This window comes from Tinamus guttatus, unplaced genomic scaffold (genome assembly GCF_059628265.1).
Source record: "Tinamus guttatus ecotype Peru unplaced genomic scaffold, ASM5962826v1 Tinamus_guttatus_pri_ptg000048l, whole genome shotgun sequence".
In the NCBI taxonomy this organism is placed as follows: domain Eukaryota; kingdom Metazoa; phylum Chordata; class Aves; order Tinamiformes; family Tinamidae; genus Tinamus; species Tinamus guttatus.
This window is the reverse complement of record NW_028288582.1, coordinates 11,924,725-11,931,432: the sequence shown is the minus strand read 5'-3', so window position 1 is coordinate 11,931,432 and position 6,708 is coordinate 11,924,725.

Below are 6,708 nucleotides of genomic sequence, written 5' to 3'. Positions count from 1 at the left end.
GTGAGGAAGAAAAGCTATGTGTTCTGTTGTGAACAGAAATGGATCCAAACTGCCCAAAACTGGAAGGATTTTGACTGGAAATGGGAAGAGACATCCCTGTCCCTGCCCACCCCAGGCCTCCTCCATCTGTGGCCCCAGCCCCAGGCCACCCAAGGTGTCAGTCTTTGTCTCATGACACCTCAGTAGTGCCAGTTGCAGCCCTACCACAGCCCTACCCGGCCTCTACTCATCCTCATCCCCATGGAGGTGTCTGATGCCAGGCCTGGGACTTGTGCAGCTGCAGCCCCGTGGTGCCCTGTGTGGGACAGGCCCTGATGGAGAAGCCTGGCCCTGCTGCCATGGAGAGCCCTGACACCAGTCCTCGTGAGCCACTTGACCTTTGCTGTCCCCGATGTGACCATTGCAACCTGGACACCACTTGCTGCGTGGTGGCTGGTTTACTGGATGTCCTGCAGGACAGGGGTGGAGGCGCTGCCTGCCGTTCGGGATGCGAGGAGTTGAGCACTTGGCAAGACAGAGCATGCCAGTGGCATCAGGGGTCCTAGCGAGGCTCTCCAGCTTCAGCTTTCTGTCCTGGGAGTTGCATCATTTCCACGTGCTTTTCCTGGCATCTGGTTGAAAATGACATTTGCCAGGTGCTTTATGTGACACCATCAGGACACAAACAGCCCTGCCAGTGGAGTGCTATGTGTATGCCTGCAAAGAGATCCCGGACACCAAGAGCCCTGCGGAACCCGCCTCCCTGCCCTGGCTGTGTGCAGAAATCATGGAACCACCTCCCCTCCTGCACAAGACTGGTAGGTGCCATCCACCACACCAGAGCACTGGCTGACAAAATTAATCCCCTCGTGCTCTCCTTCCCCCATTTAACTGCACTCTGCTGCTGGCTGTGGCATCTGCCCATGTCTCTCAGGGAGTGATGTTTCTCATGGGGTTTCACACCCTCCTGAGCAGTGGTGGTATGACAAGGTTGGTTGGTCATACCCATGGGGGTGGGAGTTTAGCAAGCCATGAGCCTTAATCCAGTAGATTGCCATGCCCTAATAGACATTGCTGCTACACGCATGGCCAAGAGACAGTCCTGGCATGGAGGAAGTGCTGTCTAACAGTGCAGGAAATCGTGACTCCCAAAATGGTAACAGAGCCATATCTGTGTGCATCCCTACACTTATATTTGTTTTTTTTTAACCATAATTAAAATGAGAATATAAAGTTTAAGAGAATTACAAGAGCTTGAATCAAACTGACAGAAGCTTAAAATCTCAGATTTAAACATATCATTTCATAAATAGTGGCATCTTCGGTGTCGGTGTCTTGGAACATCTTGCAGAGGAAGTGGGAAGAGCTCAAGGTAAAGAGAAACACAGCAGATCTTAAATTAGCATTAATGCTCTTTACACTTTTACAATACACTATGTGTTTGACAGCCATGAAAACTGCCAAAATAAAACCTTCTGTTGCTGTAAACAATACAACTAGGTGTTTTGTTGTTGTTGTTGTTGTTGTTGTTGTTTGTTTGCCAGATTTCTTAAGGCTGCTTTTGACTATATTTTTCAATGAGTGCAGGCATACCTGAGACTTACGCTATCATCCCTGTCTATCCAAATGAACTAAGCCAAAGCATTTAAAAGAGCTAATAGCTCCAGTAACAGAAACCCCAGCCCATCCAGTTCTAGTTTATGATTGCCCATAGCTAGCCAAGAACCATGACATGACTTTCTTTTCCCAGCAGCTTTTGCTGCTGTTTGTCTGCTCAGTTCCTGGCTGGACAGCACTTTTATCTTTCAACCTATGTACTTAGTAATTGGTGTGCTGTGCAGGTGTGGAGCCAATGGGCTGGAATCAGATAGCCTGTCTTCAACAGCTAAAAGTCTCTAAACATAGGAACCTGGTCTGATGATGACGCGGAGATCTATGCTTGCTGGAAAAGTGGGAATCTGTGGACTCTTAAAGGAGGCAATGAGTTGATGCATTTATCTTTGATTGTAAATGCACAAAGAGTCCTTGGGGGAAAAGCTGAGAGTGCCTGACTAAGGCGGCCTTCTCCAAGAGGAAACTGCATCAGTAGGGCATAAGGTGTAGAGCCCTCTTCTTTCGCTCATGGTTATGCAGGAGGCAGAGTAGGCTGCAGGTCCAGCCTCACTTTGTCTCTGCGCTGGCTGTCAGCGTCCCTTCCCTCTCTGTTCAGGAATGTACAGGAGACTATTGCCAGTGCGGTTCCGCACTCCAAAGTAGGGGCTTATGGATTTAGGGACCTCCCTACCTCCCTGAAGGATCTAGGCAGAAATGCCATTTTCTCATATATTCCTCTCCCTCCTTCTTTTGTTTCATGCCTAACTGACACATAAGGAGGGGAGAAGAACATTTTCATTTTGGGGACCACTTTTATTTCACCACACACTTCTTTGTATGGGTTAACTACATCCCCCTGCCACTTGCAAAGAAATGGGAGAACTTTCCCTATGCTGGTGATCCTCCCTAATCTAAATATTTTGACGGGACTCCCATGGAGTGCAGAAACAACAGTGCTGGCAGCAGCTTCTGCCACTGACTCATCCTTCGGGAAGATATGCTGTGGGGCCCAAGTTAGAGAAAGTTGTAAGTTTTTCCCTTTTAACTGGTACAACCCCAGTGAGGGTGTGACTGTCATTTTGGGGATTCTAGCAGCTTTCTTTCCCTAGGCAGATGAAAGCCTTGGCTATCCTGACCCACTAACAGAGACAGTTCAAACTCGGGATGAAAATATTCTCTGGTTAAGCAGCTCATTTCTCAAAGAAATTATTTCTCTCCTGTTCCCCACTCTTTGCTCAGAGCGACCTACCTAGTCCACTTGCTGGCATATTTTAATCCACCAAAATAAGCCCCTCTGCTTTATGCATATTCTTCTTCTTGAAAACTCAGTTTTCTGTGTTAGAGGATGGATCAGTAAGACTCCTCTAATAGAAGCTTAACCATGCTCCGTTTGTTGACTGTGCTATCAGTCACGTGGGTAATAGATGCATGGTGTGTCTGAATCAAGCCACGAGGGCAAGCAGGATGCCAGCTCTCTGCATTGCCTCCCGGAGCACCCTGACAATGCCCAGAGCAGACCTGGCACTGTCCCATTCCACCTGGGAATGACTGTCTTTGTAGCTATAGAGCCATGGGGCTCAGGCACAGATTCAAGCCGTTTCTTCAACAAGTGACTGTGAGACGGTGGACTGGGGTAACAAACCAAGTGCATGCCTTTAGCTTGAGGCTAATCCAAATTAACCTGTTTTAGTTTAACCTTTTGTCATTGTGGGCTAAGCTCGGTCACATTACATGGCACTGTTGCAATTGCATAAACTTAGCCTGGTTCAACTGACACTGCAGGGCTAGAGTAACATGATCTGGGCAGATCTCACAGGTGAGTAATGAACTACCTGCCATGACTTAACAAAAGCTAACTAGACTAATGTGCTATAAGCTAAATATTTGCCACCTTCCGTGAGAAAGGTGTGAAAAAAAAACACTGTATGTTGGTTGAACTAGCACAGGTAAGTAAGATCCAACCAAAACAGACTCTCTAAATTCAGTATGGGACTGAACTGTCTGTTTGCTTTCTTTAAGCCTGCTTATTGTAGGTTTGAAATATTGGAATCAGATTTACAGATTAAATACTGGGTTAACTGCTTACTCTAGGCTTTTGTAGAAGATTTTGATGCCTGGTCATCCCCTGCATTTCCCTGGCAGTCCAAGAGCCCATTCTCACAAGCAGATAACACACAGCATTGCTTGTCCTTTCAGAGTAGAATCTGAATTTTAAAGCTCTGATTAGAGTGTCAGTATTGTACGTTACAGAACCGTTTGCCTTCAGGTATGAGTTGCTTCATTACTGATCTCTCTTGGTAGAGATCTATCTTAGTATTTTGCTGTCTGTGCTGCCATTTAATATCTCAGTCTGACAAGATCTCTTGGATCTAAATTTATCACCATTTCCACAAAAGATCTGATCCCGCTCTCTTCATGTAAATAATATTCTCACTGGATTCTCAGTTTTGCTATCCTGATTTCAGGGAGAGTTCATTTATTTAAGATGTTTGACCTGTGGCATACACAGACAGAATAGCTGCATTCAGAACATAAGGTAAGAAATTAAACGTTTGCACCAGGGCCAGGATGTGGTGCTGCTGCCTGCATTAATGAGCAGCTATACCTGGAAGCTCACTGAAAGCAAAGGTGCCACTCACCAGGGTGACTATTAGTAAGCACTCACATGATGGTAAAATCCATAGACAAACACAATTATGCTGCTATTATATTTGGACTACAAGTTCTGTCAACATACAGTGTTTGCAAGAATGGGCCTCTGATCCCTGATGCAATATAAATAAACAACAAGGATTACAGCTGTCTTTGAACATGCAGAGCCACTATTCAATACCATTAGCATCTGAAACAACTGGTCCCATTGATAGCACTTCCTTAAAGAAAAGCTTAGCACTGCTGCCTGTCCTTGTTCAATAGACCCCAGGCAGCAGAATTAGCAGAATTACTTTTTGCCCATCAAAGGAGGGGTGGCAGGTGAGTGACAAGGTCATTAAAGGAGCAGAGCTGAGGACTTGGCCTGCTTCAGCACGCAGTTTACCCAGAGCAGCTTGTAATTCGATACAGAACGTCAGTATTTATGGCTCAGGATCTGATAAACCACATTTCTAAAAACAAAAAACAAGCAGCCAAGAGACTGCAAACGAAAGGGAAGATGAGCAATTTGCTTGTTTTGCCTTTTCTTTTCCAAGAAACAATTGAGTCCCAGATTCTGCAGATACTGCTCCATGCGTTAGCCTTCACTTGTGAACGCAGCATGGCACGACTGAAATTCTTTAGAATAAACCAAGCTTCCACTTCAGTCCTTACTGCTGTGCTCTTCAGGCAAGATCCTCTGCTGGCAATGGAAACTAGACCAATGTACAGTACTTGGAAATACTGACATTTTTGCCGCCTTTTAGGTCAGTTTCAAGATAAATCTTTGCCATTTTCCAGGTGTGCTTGAAAGTAAATTGTTCTTTTAAAAAGAGATTTTCAGTGCCTATCAGAAGTGGGGAATTAGAAGAATAACATCTTATTCTGTCCAGCTACAGCCACAGGCAAAATATTTTGTACTAACAACTTACACAAACTGATATAGCCTAATGCTGAAGGAAGCAAAAGCCAGTCTTCCCGAAGGAATCCTCCAAGTAAACAAATCCTCTTGTCAACCCCAGCTGTCAAAACAGGTCACCTATCAGTCTGGCATATCATATAATGCCACTGAATTATAATTCTGCAGAAGTTCCTTACTGCAAATGTATATATCTGCATACTCTTACTTTCTCTCAGAAAGCATCAATTCACATGGCATTCAGTGCAGTATTTGCTTTCTGTTTTACCGTCTGGAAAGCTTTAAATTGAGGAAATCATTCACTTTTGTCATTTTTTTTCTTCACACTGCACCCTGCATACTACTCTCACTGTACCTCAGCATATGATAACTACAGTAACAATTATTTCTGAATAAACTGTTCTAGGGAGCAAGACATAAGCATCACCTGAAAATAAAAGAAAAATAAGGAAATGCTGGAGCTACAGTTCTGCTTAACTATTCAGCATTAACTTTAAACAGTAAGTTTTTTTCTGGCTTGTTAAAAACAGAACACAACAAAAGCAAAACCACAAAAACTCTAAAGGTTGTTTAATGGTGTTAGATTACAGATTACTACAGGAATAAGTATTTGCATAGCCATACCAAACTGGCAGATTGAAAATGCAAAACAAGTTAAAAACATGCACATTTGTATTACCTTTTTGTTCTGAAATAAAAGGCTAATAATATTGCTGAAATGAGTTATCTCCTTGATTAAATCTTAATTCAGAAAATCCTTGTTGGTATTCATCTCCCTGCTTTGCCTGGATGCTTCGATCAACTGCAGGACAGCTTTGAAACACTCTCACTTTGAAGCCTGGAGTTTATTTCTGGATCACCCCATGATCAGCGAATACAAGCCAAAATATAAGTTGTTCCGAATCTCAGATTTCCTGTTTGAAGATGCACTGGAGAAACTTTTACCCATTCTAAAGTTCTTCTTTGTTGCATTAATCTGTGGAACTTCACTTCATCAAGCATCCTGTAGCTAAATGACACAAAGTTGACCTCTCTCTTACATCATTATTTATTGTCCCTGACAAGCAGACCATATATGGACATGTTTCTGGAACCTAAAGGAAAAAAAGAAATTACCGTATAATTTTGAAGTAAAATATGTTGTCCTGGAGAATTTTATTTATTAGAGAGAAAAGATCACAATTTTCTTTTATTGCGGCTGCTGCTTGTCAAAAAAGAAAAAGAAAAGAAAACAACAACAAACAAAACACAGCAAACATCATCATGGGGATTTACTGATGCTTTACAATGATTCATATATTTTTAAGGCTACAAATGTGGGACAGATGACAAAAGCAGCTGTGAGCCTGTTACAAGTTGTATTTATAAGAACTTACTACTAGAAAAGAGCTGCTCTCGTAACACATAAATATGAAAGACATCAGATTGCTTGAGGCCATAAATGTGAACTGGTAGCCATCTTCCCCACATCTGGTACAGGGCAAGTTGGCCAGGGAAGAGAGAGCTCTGATCCAAAGATGAGCTAAGAGAAAATAGTCAGGCATATATAGAAGTATTGACACTGTTGGATTAACTGGAACTTGGGG